General features: G+C 34.8%; 1 long non-coding RNA gene across 3 annotated transcripts; it reads right to left on the bottom strand.

Moving 5' to 3' along the window:
* Nucleotides 1–4634: 4634 nt before the first annotated feature.
* On the bottom strand, nt 4635–18543 carry LOC129924417 (uncharacterized). Of its 3 annotated transcripts, XR_008776360.1 has the most exons (9): nt 18408–18543; nt 16114–16185; nt 15668–15873; nt 14882–14995; nt 13531–13648; nt 9081–9219; nt 8755–8844; nt 8015–8103; nt 4635–7540 (listed from the first exon to the last, which is right to left on the bottom strand). It is a non-coding gene; the product is annotated as an uncharacterized LOC129924417 (long non-coding RNA). The 3 variants fall into 3 exon arrangements; XR_008776361.1 differs by lacking the exon at nt 14882–14995; XR_008776362.1 differs by lacking the exons at nt 14882–14995; nt 15668–15873; nt 16114–16185; nt 18408–18543 and adding an exon at nt 14280–14304.
* Between the last annotated feature and the right edge of the window lie 1489 nt (nt 18544–20032).

Here is a 20032-nt window from a genome sequence, read left to right as displayed (position 1 = left end):
ACAAGAAAGGGGCCTCCACAAGATTTTAAGTCTCAAAATTTTGACGTTTCATCCACTTTTATGTTTGTTGTTTTTTGTTTCGAACATTTTTTCCGACAAAACTTTAAATTTTACGATTGACAAGAAAGAAGTGTATGCTTGTATCATGCTTACAACTTAGAAATGCAGTTTCGATTCTCTACGGCAGTGCGTCAAACCAGGACCTTACCCTCCACAAACTCAAAGATTTGTTTAACTAAAAAAAATACAATAAAACTTTTGTTTAAGAGTCTATAAAGTATAAAGTAGAATAAATTTACAAGTAGGCCTACTTTGTTTCTTTCTTCATGGCATATAGTTTTATTATTAATAAGTGGATTTTTTAATTTATGATTTTGAAAAAGTGTACGGGGCTCTACAAAATTTCTAACCCGGGGGCCTCCACATAGTTAAATTTAGCACTGTATGTTCATGTTACACTTTTACAAGTTAAGATGTTTCTGTCGTCAAGAAGCTAACTAAGGCTTAGAGTTGCTTTCCAGTTACCCAACCCCCTAGACAATGACGTTTAACGCCAGGGCAACTCTTGAGATAGGCCATCGGTTCTCAACCTTTTTAGTGCTGCAACCCCCTAATAAGATTCTCCACTAAGCATCGAACCCCAACCGTAATTTTTTATTCGTTCACGGACCAAGTTCAATCGCAATTGGCTAATGTTATAAAATCCTAATCGTAATGTCTATATTTGATATTAAACTGTTACTCAGCCCTGAGTTGTCAAGTTCTTTGAATAGGTTGTCTCGTGTGGTACAGTTTGCAGAGAATCTGGGTAGTGAGAAACGTTACAATATATATATATCTTTGCCAGTGCTACAAAGACAAGCAGCTTAATGACATAAGTAGATTAGCAAAGTATAAAAGATATAATGAGAAACAAGGTAGTCTTAGACCAAGCTTAATTTAATGATCTAGATATAGTCTTTTTTTTTTTCAAGACTTTGCAGCTACCTTCGTGTACAAATAAAATGACATTGTGCAAAATTTTGAATGCCTGAGTCTTTAGAAAATGTGAATATGTTTATCTTCATGCATAGTGAAAACGAGATTGAATGAATTCTTGTGAATACAATGACATTGTGCTTTTTTTTTGTGTGAAATTAACAAATCTTTGGTAACGAAGTAACATTTTGTTTACACTACAGATGATTATATTGTGATTCGCCTCCTGTAACCATATTTTCTTCATAGAGAATGTATGTAACTCTTATAAAATAATTGATTTAATAGAGAAAACTTTTTCAAAGTATTATTATAAAAATTAAAGTGAGTTTACTACTTAACAGTACTTTGTAGTTGGGCTTCTAAGATTGTAATTGATTAACTTTTAAGGCCCTTTTTTCATTGCTCTTTTTATGGTCACTAATAGAAGTTGCTGTAAACTGGTATGCTCCTCCTGACATCCTCCAAAACTTAGTCAGTCATCATTGACACTTAAACATAACAATTCTCAATCTTATCATTGACACTAAGTCATTACCATTCTCAATCTAATCATTGACACTAAGACATTACCATTCTCAATCTAATCATTGACACTAAGGCATTACCATTCTCAATGTAATCATTGACACTAAGACATTACCATTCTCTATCTAATCATTGACACTAAGACCTTCCATTCTTAATCTAATCATTGACACTAAGTCATTACCATTCTCTATCTAATCATTGACACTAAGACATTACCATTCTCAATCTAATCATTGACACTAAGTCATTACCATTCTCAATCTAATCAATGAGGTTAAGATGTTTCCATTCTCAATCTAATCATGGACACTAAGACATTACCATTCTCAATCTAATCATTGACACTAAGTCATTACCATTCCCAATCTAATCATTGACACTAAGACCTGCCATTCTTAATCTAATCATTGACACTAAGACCTTCCATTCTTAATCTAATCATTGACACTAAGACCTTCCATTCTCAATCTAATCATTGACAATAAGTCATTACCATTCTCCATCTAATCATTGACACTAAGACATTACCATTCTCAATCTAATCATCTAATCATTGACACTAAGACATTACCATTCTCAATCTAATCATTGACACGAAGACATTACCATTCCCAATCTAATCATTGACACTAAGTCATTACCATTCTCAATCTAATCATTGACACTAAGTCATTTCCATTCTCAATCTAATCATTGACACTAAGTCATTACCATTCTCAATCTAATCATTGACACTAAGTCATTACCATTCTCAATGTAATCATTGACACTAAGACATTACCATTCTCAATCTAATCATTGACACTAAGTCATTTCCATTCTCAATCTAATCATTGACACTAAGTCATTACCATTCTCAATCTAATCAATGAGGTTAAGATGTTTCCATTCTCAATCTAATCATTGACATAACATTCTCAATGTAATCATTGACACTAAGACATTACCATTCTCAATTTAATCATCGACACTAAGACATTACCATTCCCAATCTAATCATTGACACTAAGACCTTCCATTCTTAATCTAATCATTGACACTAAGTCATTACCATTCTCAATCTAATCATTGACACTAAGTCATTACCATTCTCAATCTAATCATTGACATAACATTCTCAATGTAATCATTGACACTAAGACATTACCATTCTCAATCTAATCATTGACACTAAGACATTACCATTCTCAATCTAATCATTGACACTAAGTCATTACCATTCCCAATCTAATCATTGACACTAAGACTTTCCATTCTTAATCTAATCATTGACACTAAGGCATTACCATTCTCAATCTAATCATTGACACTAAGTCATTACCATTCTCAATCTAATCAATGAGGTTAAGATGTTTCCATTCTCAATCTAATCATTGACATAACATTCTCAATGTAATCAATGACACTAAGACATTACCATTCTCAATGTAATCATTGACACTAAGACATAACCATTCCCAATCTAATCATTGACACTAAGACCTTCCATTCTTAATCTAATCATTGACACTAAGTCATTACCATTCTCAATCTAATCATTGACACTAAGACATTACCATTCTCAATGTAATCATTGACACTAAGACATTACCATTCTCAATCTAATCATTGACACTAAGTCATTACCATTCCCAATCTAATCATTGACACTAAGACCTTCCATTCTTAATCTAATCATTGACACTTAGTCATTACCATTCTCAATCTAATCATTGACACTAAGTCATTACCATTCTCAATTGTAATCATTGACACTAAGACATTACCATTCTCAATCTAATCATTGACACTAAGACATTACCATTGACACTAAGTCATTACCATTCTCAATCTAATCATTGACATAACATTCTCAATGTAATCATTGACACTAAGACATTACCATTCTCAATGTAATCATTGACACTAAGACATTACCATTCTCAATGTAATCATCGACACTAAGACATTACCATTCTCAATCTAATCATTGACATTAAGACATTACCATTCTCAATCTAATCATTGACACTAAAAAATTACCATTGACACTAAGACATTACCATTTTCAATATAATCATTGACACTAAGACATTGCTATTCTCAATGTAATCATTGACACTAAGACATTACCATTCTCAATCTAACTATTTGTACCGTCTTGAATGGTGTGAATGTTGATTGAATGGTATAAGGGCCTCTTCTGGCCTTGATGTAGTGTTCTTGTATTCTTAATCAAACACATCACATATTATGGATAAAATAATTACAAACTCCTCTCTGGCAGACAAATATTTATTACATCAAATAATAGTTCATAAAGTAGGCAATCTCAGCCATAAAATATCATCATGAATTATTTCACATCAAATACAAACTACATCCATAGAAATATCTCCAATTAGGTACTCATATTATTTAATCCAATTTCATAAAACAGAGACACCTACGTCTCTTGATACATCATGGCGCTAACTTACTAAAAAAACGTGGTCATGTGATCAAAAATGGTACCTCTTTGCTCGACATTGTGTAAGACCCATTTTCGCATGAACTGAAATCATCTCGTGCATCTCACTCTAATCATAGTGTTACACCATTGACACTAAGACATTACCATCCTCAATCTAATGATTGTCTCAGTGTTATCATTGGCACTAAGACATAACTATTCTCAATGTAATCATTGACACTAAGACATTACCATTATCAATCTAATCAATAACACTAAGACATTACCATTCTCACTGTTATCATTGACACTAAGACATTACCATTCTCACTGTTATCATTGACACTAAGACATTACCATTCTCACTGTTATATTGACACTAAGACATTAACATTCTCAATCTAATCATTAACACTAAGACATTACCATTCTCCATCTAGACAAAATTTACATGGTCACAGTTTAAAAGTGAGTAAAGCAACAAACAACAATTAAATTTAAGAATCTATATTCATTACCCAGCTCAAATACAAACAGATGCTTAGATTATAATAGATAATTAATAATATAAATAAAAAATTAGTATAAAAAATATCAATAGTGCAACAACTTGCATTTTTTTTTTTTGCATTTGCATAGTAACAGAACTGGTATAGAAAAATACAAGACATAAATGTGGGAGCCACCGCTGGGCCAAAGTAAAAACACAGCATATTTGTATTTTTTTAAGCATTGTTCACCCCAGCAGCAGTAAATCGCTACATGGCAAAATAACAAAGCAAAATTTGAGTAATGGTTTAATAATAATAATGATGCTGAAGATAAAGGATGAGTGCAGTGTTTTCATAAACCCTATTACAACCTACTTTCCTCTATGGCAAAAAGGTGCCTGAGTTAATCTTTATAGTGCTTACAGGAGTACCCCGTTACGCCATCCTTGAAGATACCATTTGGCATGCAGTCGCCCCCCCATGTGGGATAATTTTCCAACCCATCACAGCTGTTGAATAAGTATTTCTTCTATACTACTCACACCAGCCTCCAGCAGAACATTTTTTTAAGGTAGTTCTGCCAGTGTATGAAAGTTTGGTGAGAACTACTGCTTGGATATATAAATATATTTAATTGTGAACCTTGAAAAAACTTCTTTTTTGAAACAAAACTAATTATAACTTTTATTACAACATAACACTAACCCTAATACTAACCTAGATGAAATGAAATAAATCTAGTAGCAATAATATAAAATGGTATTTTAAACAAAATCTAACTCACTACAAAAAACCTGTCTGTACAGTTTCAGATCCCTGGGTAATTTGCATTACACTAGACCATTTTTGTAATTTCACCATCCTCACTGCATATCCACCAACCAATCGCTAATTTCTCAACATTACCTTGGAAACACCCACACACACACTCCATAATACTGCTATACACATTTTTATGAACATACAAAACATAAACATTGTATAATTATGTCTTTATATAACTTTTGTTTTATAATTATTTTATCTAAGTAATTGACTAAGTAATTGTAATCATCGTCCTAAATATAATTTTGAGATCTTGTTTTCTAGTCTTAACATTACGAAAGATAACAATCTAAAACAGGGGTGGGCACATTACGGATCGCGGGCCACATGCGGCCCGCCGGAGTGTTTTATGCGGCCCGCCGACACCTACAGACATCAGGTGTACCCACAGTATATACATATAAAAATCCAAATATATTTAAAATAATACCTATATAAATTATTGAAACTGTCTATTATAAAAAGTTTCAAGCAAACAAAGATTTTCTTTTTGGCTATACATCAATACACTCGATTCAAGATACAATCTCTGATCAGTATTTATTTAATGCTATGAAGAACTGTGTTGAATGTTGGGTATGCTTGGAACAAGATGGCAAGTGTAACAACTGATGGAGCTCGATCTTTGACTGAGTAAAATATTTTTATTTTTTTTTAATAAAAAATATCCTAACCATAAACTCTAAACAGGAAAGTTTGGACAAAGCTGCATAATGTTTCAACATACAATATTGCACTATGCCGTAGTAATGGAACTTATTAGAGCTAGGTGGTGTTAACCACAGGTAGTTCCAATTAAGGAACACAGTAATCCACTGTTGTCTAACTTAGCATGGGCAAGGCAAATGAGAAGAATATAAAATCTCAAGGAAGAAATTGTTATGTTACTTGAAGGACATTGACTGTGAATTTGTTACCAATATTTCTAATGAAGAGTGGAAAAAAGATTTCATTTGTTTCATAATTGCTACGGCAAAGGTTGTTTTTTTTTTGCATATGAAATGTAAATGCATGTTAAATCTTTTCAAAAAGGCTTTCTCATTTCTACAAGCAAGCAAAAGAAAACAGGTCTTGTCATTTTCTTTGCTGATGAGTAAAACTATTTCTAGTGAAATTATTACACTTATTTAGATCCCTTTTTTTGTGCAATTTATAAAAGCAAATTTTAAGACGTTAAGAACCAGTTTTCAATACCATCAACTCACCATTTAGCGCAGAAGCTGATTCAGCTACAGAGGACATAACTCCAAGCAAAAAGAAGCTCCACTCAGTTCTACCACAGGAGTCTTATGGGTGCCAGAAGCTGTATGTCAACACTTAAAAAAATGAGCTGCTGTTCACACTATTTGTGCACACATACATCAGTTCTTCTTCTTCGTTCTCATTTTACATGTTGGAGGGTTCAGATCAGTAATCTTATATCTGAAATCTTATATCTTGCTTCACAAGGGCAAGTTTCACTCTTCCCAGCATTTAACTACCAGAACATATATTGCCTGATTCAGTGAACGAGCATTTAGTTTTTTTATGGAAACTAAAACAGTGTAATTACTGGTCGATTTTGACTGACTTTAATTTGACAGCAGTCACAAGGGTAACAACTAGTAAGCTAGTTCCTCAGTTCCAGAACAATATGCACGAGTGTAAAAAGTAGAATACTGCACATTAAGTACAACTGTATACTTGAGGGGATGTTGTAATATAAAAAGACAAAAGCAATTTAAAAAAAAATCGTAAAATTGATTTCAAACATTGCTAACTCTTGTTGTAATTCCTTAACGTGGAGTGTGAGAAAAACGAAACATGAATATATTACAGTGTAAATATGAATTAGAAGACATTCTACACAGTTAGCTATAGTATCTCTCTAAGTTGTATATACATATGCGGCCCGCCATTCGCAATATTTTTTAAAATGCGGCCCTCGATACAAAAAGGTTGCCCGCCCCTGATCTAAAAGGTTAATAGTTATTGAGCTAACAAACTAATATTAGAAAATGGTAAAATAAAAAAATCACTGAATACAATATAGATACATGGTGCGTCAAAAAAATGTATACACACTTTGAACTGTCATAGACAATTTCTTTCCCGTTCTACAATGCTAAATTTCAGCACATGGAAAGCTTAATGTCTAATTAAAGTCAAAGTCATCAAGATAAGGCAGAGGAAATGGTTGGGAGGGAGGGGGTCAGAATAAGATCCTTTTTTGTCCAGTAGATATAATGGTCAGTTTGTAGACTTCATCAAGCCCCAACTTGAGAACTGCTTGGTCAGACACAAACTGTGAAAGATGGAATGTGATAATATGAATATATATATATGAATACAATATTAAAGTGCTGACTTATTTATTACTAAAGCATCTCCAGATTTTCTTTTGCTAAGTCTTTCTTTTAACCAACTGGTGTGGCACAGCAGTAGGCTCTTTTTTTTTTCATTGCAAGTCTATGGTTATTTTTTTAAAATCTTTTTGTCTACCAACACTCTTTAAACTATTTCCCAGGTGGATTCCCTACTTTAAATTTCTGTCTGTTAACATTTCAGCAAAGGTACAAGATATGAATACATTGCTTATGTCCTGAGAATGTTCTGCATTAGACACTTTAGGCCTGCTCTGCTACTCTATCACCTAAATAAATTAAGCTATGCTTCTTTTCCTTGGTCTTTGTTTCACTGCCAAGTTTGATACGTAATACAAAAAGAGTCAAAGGAATTCATCAGATTAATTTAATATTTAAAAATAGAATTGACTCACCATTAGCTGTCCCAATGAATAAACCATAATGTCAGGTTGACCATTAACCCTATCTTACTGTACCAGACATTCATGCTTGTTAGTTTAGCCTAAAGATAACAATGGTAGTGATATTTAGCTGCAAACATTTTACTAAATTTATATAACTGGTAATAAATTATTGTTAAAACAAAAGAAAGTCCATAGAAAAGAGATACAAATAAAACATAAAACAGTCTAATTTAAAACTAAATAAAATGATTAATTAACACATTCTTTTTAAGACTGGATGGCTGCCTGGTTGTGCAGTATGCACACTGGATTATCTTTCACAATGGTGGGAAGCGTGGTCGAGAGGCCAAGTGCGCTTGAACTTGGCTTGGCTTGGCTACCTAGAAGGGGGCTCGAGGTTCGACTCCCGACTCGGGCAGAGATGTGTTTACTGAGCGCCCAAAGGCAGCACGGAAAACCAACTCCTAGATACCCCCTCCCCCCCACCGGTCCACAAATGAGATTGGACCAAAAAGCGCTCTGAGCATGCTATAAGCATGAAAGTAGCGCTATATAAAAGCTATAATAATAATAATAATGGTGCCAGGTTCATATTCTGCCAGCTGACATCAAACTTTTGAATTCATTTGTCAGTAATTATATTTTCTTTTTTTTTTTTTAAATACAAGCCTTATGCAATAGCAGTCTTTAACTTTTTCTTTATTGTTATAAATTATTTTAAGCAGAAGAATCTAATGAAATATACTTACAAAACTTCCTTTAAGATTTCAAGTTAAAAGTTGTGGGTGAACATCATCCCAGGGTATACCAGGACCTATACAGATAGAGTGGTCATGAGTCTGAAATACAAATAAAGTGATTGTGTCTGAAAAACTTTTTTCTTTTATTAATCAGAGTTAATATGTCATCTAGGTATGTCAAATAGATAAGTTTTCCAACCTGTAGGTATGTCTGACAGATATGTCATAAAGAGTCTTACAGTCTAGTAATGTAACATGCTGACAAATTTTTTCTTTAGAATCTTAAGGGGAGGGGAGGGAGGTAAGAAGAGTGCTTTTAAGAAATTATTACTCACTATGGTTTCAATTACAATGGTCAGGTCAGTTCATCAGGGCTGATCAATCCAACATAAGATCCACTATTTGGTAATTTACCTACGCCACTGTCATGCTTTAAATATTTCCAGCCAATAGAAGTAAATTGAGTTGTATGTGCTGAGAAAGGAAGACAAAAAAATGTTTGTAAAATGTTTCACATATTTTAGTTGTTCCTTCAGAGTTGAAGATAATTTACTTCCTAGTCCTAACTTCCAGCAGGATGACAGCAGGCAGGGTATTAACCCAGGACCACCGAGAAGTCCAAACAATATACCACACGACCAGGCAGCCAGCCTGTATGTATTATAAGTGTGATTCAATATGTTATAAATCTATATTTTATATATGTTATAAGTGTGATTCAATTTGTTTAAAACTACAAAACTCATTTTTTTTAGGTTTACTGTTTTTGACAGTCAAAATAGTGGTTTACATTTTTTTCCCCACCATTTAAGAATTCCGATTACAATACAAAATTTAAAAAAATAGAAAAAAAAAACACATACACACATACAAAAGATTTGTAAAAAGCCTTGGCAGTCACATCAAACATTTTTTCAAAACCAACAACATGCATATCCTTGATACAAAACACACACACTGGTGATTTTAGTCATAAGAGATGTACCTGTTACCAGATGTACCAGTAAGGTTGATTGGCTGTATTGTTAAAGATTAAAAGCAAACCATTATCCATACAGATCTAGTTTCACTAGAGAAAAGATTTTTTTTCTTGGTATCCAAATTCTTATGTATAAGATTTCTATAATGTGTCTTCTTTCTACTATAACATGCTCAGTACACTTTTATTGTATAAATACGGTAAGGGTTATATAATTTGGCTCTAAATGAAAGATTTACCTGCTTTCCATATGAAGGGAGGGAGGGGGGGGGGGGGGCAAACATTATAGTTTCGGTTCTAATGCAGTCATAAGACCATATCTAGTATGACAGTCGACAGTAGAAACTTGCAATTAGATTCCATTATAGTTTCGGTTCTAATGCAGTCATAAGACCATATCTAGTATGACAGTCGACAGTAGAAACTTGCAATTAGATTCCAAGCAATAGTTCTACAAGTATATAGTGAATTTAAGATGTAGCACATAAATTATAATTTCCAAAATCTAAACATAATTTTTCTATTGCACAAAGTTATCCAGCTAGAGCTAAATTTTAAAGTAAGAGGCAATTCACAGTTGGAAACATATGAAAATATAAAGTAAAAATATTAATGTCCATCATGCATCAGGTTTAATTACAAAATGAGGATACTGAACACTTCAAGAACTTTAAATATTTCCTTTTCCACAACCAAGGTAACCAATCGAGCCTAGTAGGAAGCGTGGTCAAGAGGCCAACTACGCTTGAACTTGGCTTAGCTTGGCTGCCTATGAAGGGGGCAAGAGGTTCGACACACAACTCGAGTTGAGTTGTGTTTACTGAGTGCTTTAAGGCAGTTAGAAAACCTACTCCCACTGGTCCACAAATGAGATTGGACCATAGTGCTCTGAGCATGCTATAAGCATGAAAGTAGCACTATATGAAAGCCATAATTTATTTATATAGTAAATATTTAGGGTTAGAAACATGCTTACAATTCAAGTAGATTTCCTTATTGAATGACACTACAAAATGTAATCATGTATAATCTGGATATTCTTCTTTGTTTTTATTATTCATTAACTTCAACAGACCTACTTTTTTTTCAGTGTCAGAGCAGAAGCACCAACAAATGTTTCATTTTTTTTTTATCTTTTTTAAAAAAAAGACTCACAACATAGCAAGTAAACTGCTTTACTATAGAAGTTAGTGGAATTAATTTAGGTGAATAGATAGTTCCAAACAGGATGCATGCCATAGTTTTACTTCTTCTAGACTTAATCATTATTTCAATTTATCAGACAATAGTTACCCAGATAACGATCCTGACTGCCAGGTCATGCAGTTTGCGCGCTGGACTGTCGATCGGATTTATCGATGGTCTCTAGTTCAAACCCTGCCTGCTCCCATCCCCCGTCACCCTGCGGGAGGTTTGGACTAGGAAGTAAACTATCTTCAACTCTGAAGGGACATCCGAAACATGTAAAACAATTTACAAACATTCCAAAGATAAATACATGTTAAATTAGTTATAACTTATGAAGACATATAGCTATTGACATAGTTTTGATTTAAATTTGAGGATAAAATGTAAAAACAAAAAAACCTTCATTAAAATTATAACAAATAGATAGTTGTATATTCTATAGCCCCATTTTCTAAAAGATCAATAGCAAATATTCTTTTTTTATGCTTTGTTTAAGCCTGCTTAGCATACTTTATAAAAGTGCATAATTTGACTATAGTAAGTATTGCTTATAATATTAGCCTTTTCTTGCATCAAAGGAAATCAGAAATATTATTTTAAAATCAATGGTTGATTTAACATAATCATCAATTTAGTGGCTCAGAAAAGAAAAAATGTCTGAAAAAATGATTATAATTTTTAGAATAGTTGCGGATTAAAATGTAATAAGAATGCCTTTTAAAACTTGCAATCTATAGGGCTTGCTAATAAAAATACCAAAGAGTGGAGATCTATCACAATGTGAGAAATGGCGAGGCATCACTTTGCTGTCAGTACCAAGCAAGATTTTTAGCAGAATCCTACTAAACAGAATAAAGGGAGCATGTGATGAACACCTAAGGGAAGAACAGGCCGGATTCAGAAAAGGGAGATATTGTGCTGACCAAATAGCTACACTCAGGATAATTGTAGAACAATGTGTCGAATGGCAATCTCCTCTCTATGCAACTTTTGTTGACTTTGAAAAAGCTTTTGATAGTGTCGACAGAGAATCTATTTGGACTGTAATGAGACATTATGGGATCCCCAATAAAATAATAACCATAATCAAGAACCTTTATGATGGTTTCACCTGCCAAGTAACCCACTGTGGCAAGCTGTCAGAGGAATTTCCAGTCACAACAGGAGTCAAACAGGGATGTCTTCTTTCACCACTCCTGTTCCTTCTAGTACTGGATTGGGTCACAAAAGAAGCCTACTCTAACGCAGGGAAAGGAATCCAATGGACTCTCACACAAAAGCTGGAAGATCTGGAATTCGCTGATGACATAGCCCTATTATCACACAGACTACAGGATATGCAAGAAAAGGTCACAGCTTTAAGCGAAGTAGGAAAAAGAGTAGGCCTCAAAATAAACCACCAAAAAACTAAAGTACTTAAACTAAACAATAAACAAAGTGGAGACATAGTATTGAATTCTCAGACAATAGACCAAGTAGAAAATTTTATATACCTTGGGAGTGTAGTCAGTATATCAGGTCGAACAGATGAAGACATTAAATGCCGTATAAATCTAGCATGTCAGACATTTACACAGCTAAAACCAACCTGGAAATCTCCTTACATCTCAAACAAGACTAAACTAAGAATCTTTAACTCTAATGTCAAGGCTGTCCTACTGTATGGTTCTGAAACATGGAGAACAACTGAAGCCACAACAAAAAAAATACAGACCTTCATCAACAGATGCCTGAGAAATATCCTAAAAATACACTGGTATGACAAAGTAGAAAACACCAAACTGTGGGAGATGAGTGGACAGAAAAATATAGAAGTGCAGATCTTAGAGAGGAAGTGGAGATGGATTGGTCACACCCTTAGAAAAGATACCAGCAACAGAGCTAGGCAGGCCTTAGAGTGGAACCCCCAGGGAACAAGACACAGAGGAAGACCAAAAAGAACATGGCAACGCAGTGTATTTGAAGAAGCAGAGAAGACCGGGAAGAGCTGGGACACCATCAAAAAGCTAGCAAGAGACCTTGGAGAGTGGCGTGTTTTTGTCGAGGCCCTATGTTCCATAAGGAACTCAAAGGAGTGATGATGATGATGAATCTATAGGGCAGATGATGTAAATGTCATCTGTTTCAGTGGCCTACAGTTATAAAGGTATCATGATATGGCCAGCACAATGATAAACCTTCTTTACTTCCCCAACTAATGTCATTAGAATTGCATGGACTTAGGCACTCTAAGATCCTGAAATTCAAAAACAATCTTCACCAAGATTTGAACCTGAAAACTCTAGCTTAAAAGCAGTTGCACTTAACCACTTAGCAAGTCCTCCCCCCCCCCCCATTAAAAAAATCAAATGTTCCATTATGAATCAGCACATCATCATTTGCAGAGAGAATTGCTGCCAATCTTTTGACTATACAGGATATAGCTAGCTTAAGTACAATAGAGATAACTTTATTCAAGAATTTTTAACTTTGGCTGAATGTGCATTGTGACAAGCTAATTCAGGAACTGGCTTATACTGTAACATTTATTTAAATATTTTAGACTAAAATTACAACTATTATACACTAAAATAAAATGTTATTTCATTCACTATGTCATTATGTTATGGAGTGTTTACCCTGGCCCAGCATCCTCCTCCTTTTGCAGCATTACATGTACTGTAATCTTCAGGGGCCCAAAGACTTTTTCCAGTGATGTAAGCCTCCAGAGAATCATATGTCCTTGGATAATGGCAGCTGTGAACAGAATCACTTTTGCATAACACTTTCCAAAATGTACAAACAATTTAAATATATTAATATATGCCTTTATTCTAAAAACAACCTCATAATAATAAACTTATTCTTTTAAAAGTTTCATAGAATTTATTACATGCTAGATATCCTTATATGTTCACCTAGATGTCTACAAGCTAGCAGAGCTGTTTGTTAGAAAGTTGATTAGGTCTTTCCAAACTCAGCCACTTTCAAAACTTAATAAATAGTGAACAATACACAAGTTACACCTAAAATAAAAATGCCAACAAAAGAGCTATTCAGGCTTCAGATGGGAACCCACAGACACAAGGCACAGAGGAAGACCAAAAAGAACAGGACAAACACAATCTTCATATCTTCTAGATTACAGGCATTACTTCAAAATAGAATATAATTATGTCCTATGCATTTCATGATCAATCTAGTCAGGCATGTTAATAAGTTACTTCACCTCTACTAAGTCATTGGTTTTCCTGGCCGATTGAGGCATCCCATTCCCCCTCTCTAATGGCATTAGGGAAAATTGAAAATAATTATGTGGTGTTGTCTTTTTATCTGTTTCTATCTCATCATCACTAGCTTTGGGGAGTAAAAAACGTAACCAACATACCCAATAGCATAAACAGATTTAGCTCATTTTTTTTTTATCTTTTAAGATGTCATGAGCAATATCCCATCCTCCATCATGTGCTATAATTAAAATATTTTTAAAAGCCATTTAAATCTAATGCATTTCTCAAAGTCTGCAAAGAGAGAGATAACAAAGATGTCTGGTAAATGTTGTATGCAGGCCTTCTAACAGAACTAATAATTTCAAAAACAAAAATGATTTGGAAAATAGGACCCTAAATATACAATCTGTTGAATTTCAATAATCAATTTATTTATGAACCATCTGGTTTATTATATATTCAAAAAATATTTTGATAAGTTTAAAAGCTATAGAAGATTGTCCTTATGATCACTTGAGAAAAAATGTCAATATACATTAAAAGTCAGAATACTTTTTTTATATCATTTCTACAATGATTCCCTATAGAATAAGTGATGCCTTTTGATGACAAGAAACTATTCTTTAACTCTTTGACAACTATCAGATACATCCAATATGATCTGGTAAAAACAAAGATCTTCACTTTTTCCAAAAATATACAAGTATTATTATACAGTATGTCTTATAAAGATAGTATAGTATAAAATGTAGACAATTACCTTTATAATAAGTCCCAAGATAAGTTAGGAATGCAGTATTTCCCGTGGCTGTGCAGCCCCAGCTGAGACCTACATATTTATATAATCAACACTATAGCCTCTCTCATTCCATATCTGATGAAGATAAATTAAAATTAGTTGTTAGATTTATACAAAGTCCCTGTGGGGCTGAGGGGCATACACCAGTTGGCTACCTTTCTAGGGGGATGGATTTAGAATTCCAGTAAGCACCATACATTTTCATAAGTTTTCAATTTACATTTGGCTTGAGCTATGTTGCAGAAAGGGTTAAGTAAGGGTTGGAAACAGCATGGAAATCTTCTCCCAAATACTGCTTCTCCCCACATGTTCCCCAAAGAGCTTAAACTGAGCACTGAGCAAGCTTTATGTTATGATAAACCAAAGAAAAATAATAAATAAATAAACATCTAAATTTCATTCAACAGAAAAGTAAAATCTAGACAGTCAACTGTTAATTAAGGCTAGTAGAAACTAGAACAAATATTCGTTTTGTAGAGTTCATTTTCAAGAATGTTTTTTTTTTATGTTGCTATCTTGACTAAGGTTAACTCATTTGACACAGAGGGCATTTCAAACCCAAGCAAAGGGGCATAGCACTTGTAATACATATTAACATAAACTTTTTCAAATAGAGTTAAATATAAATATCTTTATATTATGAACTAAACTGTGTATGTAATAGAGACCAACAAAAAAACAAAAACAGTCTAGAGAAAACCAATACATAAGACCATAGAAAGTGTAGGGGCAGCTACGGAAACTTACCCCAAAGTAGTCTATTGTTAAAATTATGCCTTCTTTTAGCTCCAGTAATCCATCCCTTCTTTGTCTACTCAATCAATCATATACACTCTGGACTATTGTTTGGTGGTCTCCATGATCCTAGGTTAGACCCCTGCCTGCTGCCACCCCACATCTTCTTGTGGGACGTTCAAGCTAGAATGTAGTTGTTTTCAACTCTGAAGGAACATCTGAAACATGTAAAACATTTTTACAATAATCAGAATGGGTCACCACAATTTAGATCCTGCACACATAATAATTCCAGACTCATCATAGATAATCAGTAAGTCAAAGTTAATAAGTAAATACTGTTTGCATCAATTTAATTTAACTGAAAAAAACAACATTATTACATTATAATAAATATGTCATAGAAAAAAGCAGTTTTAAAATCATAATCAAGAAATTACTATTTTTCTCAAATTTACCTTAATTATAAATAGTCTAAGATTTCATTCCCCTGAATCTCTGTATAGTTGACAAAGTAGTTTTGAAGTTGCCTAGGAAAAAAATTTTTTTTTAGGAATTAGTTTCAAAAAGATCAAACTCATGCCTGTAATAAACCTTCCTCAGTTACCAGTACTATAAAAAAAAATCCTGTGTTTGGTACCATGGGGTCAGTTTAAGCTTTATTAGTCTCATTGTAATTTTTTCATCTATGTTTTGAATTCTCTTAATTAAATAACATTAAATCTCTAAAATCAGTGGCCTGACTTTTAAACTTATCTGTTTGTTTCTAGTGTAACAGTGTAAGCTTACTTTATCAACTCTATGCAGTCTCATTTATTCTATTTTACATGTTGTTGTGTTTTTTTTAAAGCATCAAATTTACATAAAGAAAAAAATAATATCTTTTTGATGTTTTTTTTTTTGCCTTTTTATTAAGTTTTTCTTTTAATAGGCCTACATAGATCTCTATATATTTTGAACTTCCAAATTACAGCAGTTTTTTGTTTAGAAGCTATAATGATATTATGCACTATGCACATTACCAAATTAGTTAATTTAATTAGGTTTGGACAAAGATGTAAATTAGATTTTTATAGATCTTTACCTTTACCTTTACCTATCCCTTAGTCTGTTGGACCGTTGGGGCACCAGGCAAGATTTGTCGACCGTCTTTCTCCATTCCTCCCTTTTTTTGCCTTGTTTAGAACCTCTCTCAATGGCAGGCCTGTCCATTCTTTAATGTTGTCCTCCCATCGCTTTTTCTGTCTGCCTCTTCTTCTTTTCCTGGCACTGTTCCCTGAAGGAAGGTCTTTGCGAGCCCCGTAGATCTTGTAATGTGACCAAAGGTTTTAAGCTTTCGTCTTTTCACAATAGTTAGCAGGTCGTCATGGGCTCCAATCGCTACAGTAACCCTGTCTCTGATTTCTTGGTTTGTGATGCGGTCTTTGAATGTGATGCCTAGGATCCTTCTGTAGCATCTCAATTCCATTGCTAGGATCCTCCTCTCAAGCTCTGCATTCAACGTCCACGACTCGCAAGCATATAAAAATGTGGCCATGACCAGAGAGCGCATCAGTCTGATTTTAGTGCCGAGGGTTAAGCCCTTATCTTTCCATATTATTTTAAGTTTTGAAAGGGCTGCTGTGGACTGTGCTATTCGGGCCAATAATTCGGGTTTTGTTCCCTCATCTGAGACAATAGCTCCGAGGTATTTGAAGCTGTTAACACTAGTTAGCTTTTTTCACCTCCAATACTGATGCCTCTTTTAAAGCCCTGATGGCTATTGGTCATAATTTGAGTTTTTTCAGCATTTATTTGCATGCCATATGCTGCGGCAGTCTTGTCAATGCACATCACCAGGTCAGCTAGTTCTTCTTCTGTCCCTGCTAGGCCGTCAATGTCATCTGCGAAGCGCAAGTTAGTAATTCTTCTTCCTCCAACGCTAACAGTACCTTCATAGCCCTCGAGGGCATCTTCCATTATCCTTTCAAGGAAGATATTGAAGAGTGTTGGTGACAGTAGGCAGCCTTGTCTTACTCCAACTGTGGTTTTGAACCAGTCCCCAATATTATTGTTGAAGTACACCGCACTCTTGGCATCCTTGTAGAGGTTCTGGATAACTTTGATTATGTTTTTATTAATGTTGTACTTTTCCATTGTCGCCCAGAGTGCTCTGTGCCATACTCGATCGAAAGCTTTCTTGAAATCAATAAAGACATGGAAAAGATTCTCTTGGTGTTGGAGATATTTCTCACAGTGTATTCTGAGGTTTAGGATTTGCTCTGTTGCGCATATATAGATCTAGAGTCTAGTAATCTTTAATTCATAACATGTTATGATGACTGGTAATCTGATTATAATTATGACATGTCACATGGTGTAAAATAAAAATGATAAGATTCAACTTGGCAGAATTTAAGTCATTGCATGACTAGAATACTAGATCTAGTAGATGATAAAAAAAGTAGATGCATGACGCGTAGCCATAGGACATAATCATCTTTTTTTCGAAGTAACGTCTGTATTTTATAAGATAAGATTCAACAATCTAATTCTAATATATCTAAATCTAGATATCTGTCTAGTCGTCTAGATCTAGAATAATCATTATAATCTAGATGTAGATCTAGCTCTAGATACTAGAATAGATTAGAATTAGTATAGTCTACTATTAATAGATTATTACTCACTTAGACTTAGATCTAAAATCTATAGTAAATTCTAAATTATATTTTATGATAATAATTTAAATAATTTTATGTAAATTACTTACCCCAATCATTATTTATATCCATATTCTACAGCTGAAACATTAATATTCCCATTAGAATCTTATTCTATTAAAGCCTACACATAAGCCTAAATATGTTCCATTTTGAAGGCTAGCAAAAAAAAACGTAATTTTCAAAAAATCTAAAAAATCCATTCCAACATGAAGATCAACATGAGAACATGCTTCAGAGATACTCTCAGATACAGATAAACACCTAAAAATAGCTTCATTATCGCTCTTCTAGGTCAGAGTTAGTAAATTTATAAATAATTTCTTTAAAAACTAGCAGTGCGTGCGTAAACGAAACAACCCAAAATCGGCGACTGTCGGCGCCTTCGACATAGAGGTCACGCTTTAGTTGTCTACCTTCAGTGAAGTCCAGAAGGGCGTCGACGCCGTAGGCGCCATTATCCCATTGGTGGTTAGAAAGGCTTTTATCTAACTACCAGGCCTGGACGTGGGGCTCTTCACCCCTGTCCTGTCTGAGGGCTCCCAACGGTAGACGGTCATATCGATTGACTGGGCCAGACCGGACCGGGACGTCAGGGCCGGTCCTAGCGATTGCGGGGCCCTATGCGAAACGGATAGTGCGGGGCCCAGTCTGGTAAGGATAAGGATAATAAGTGCAAATTGCATTTTATTCATTCTTTACCAAGTAAAATACATCGAGCACGTTAACTTTACGAACCTTGCGTGTAGCGAAGTCATACAGTATATTCTCAAAATTTTGTTTCTTGCTTAGATCACGCTCAAAAGCAATAGCAAATATTGCCAAATTGTTCAATATATCTTCGTGAATTGTTGACCTCGAGAAATTGAATGACATCCCAATATGACAATTTTGTCTTTTTTTTCAGGAAATTTCTTGAGCCCGTAGAAAATCCAGAGGCCGAGGGAACCCTGAAATATAAGTTGTAATGGTTTATTTTAATAATATACACTTAATATTAGCGCGGGGCCTATGAAAGTGCGGGGCCCACTGCGGCCGCATAGGTTGCAGTGGCCTAAGACCTGCCCTGCGTGACATGTACACAGCGCACAGTCCCCGTTCCTGGGCCCCACTCGCTACAAGTGTCCGAGAACAGTGCTAACTGAGGGGAGCTTGTCTCATATTCCTATACTGTAACCGCCACTGTTCCGTGCAAGGACCGCCACTCCAGCTAACGGGACACTGATGACGGCCCCCTTGTGGAACGGCGTGACGGACTTATTCGACTGGGTTCCGGGCGTTTTTTCCATCCCAACCCCGAGTGAGAAAAAAAAATCTCACCCAGGGAAGCCCGGCCGGGCCCGGTTCGCTACACGTACTTAGACTATCTAGTCTCCACCCACTAGACGTTTCCACCGGATGGACACGCGACGGGTAGCTGGAATTTCCTCCGCCTAGTTGACTACCGCCATATGCCGGTCCCAAGCCCGGGTGAGAAAGGAGGAGGGTTTGGCGTGGGGCTAGCGACCCCACCCTGTAAAACCACTATTGCTACAGAAACGGCAAACTCGACACATAATGAAAACTATACATGCGGCGAGGGCGGCCAAACCCTGATGACGGTTTTGGATCAAAGCCAACTGGAAGTCCAATACCTGATACATGGCAAGCCTTTCAACGCAAGGAAACCGACTCT

Source organism: Biomphalaria glabrata, chromosome 2 (genome assembly GCF_947242115.1).
Source record: "Biomphalaria glabrata chromosome 2, xgBioGlab47.1, whole genome shotgun sequence".
Taxonomy (NCBI): Eukaryota; Metazoa; Mollusca; class Gastropoda; family Planorbidae; genus Biomphalaria; species Biomphalaria glabrata.
Note: the sequence above shows the minus strand (reverse complement) of the source record. Positions and strands in the feature narration are given on the sequence as shown.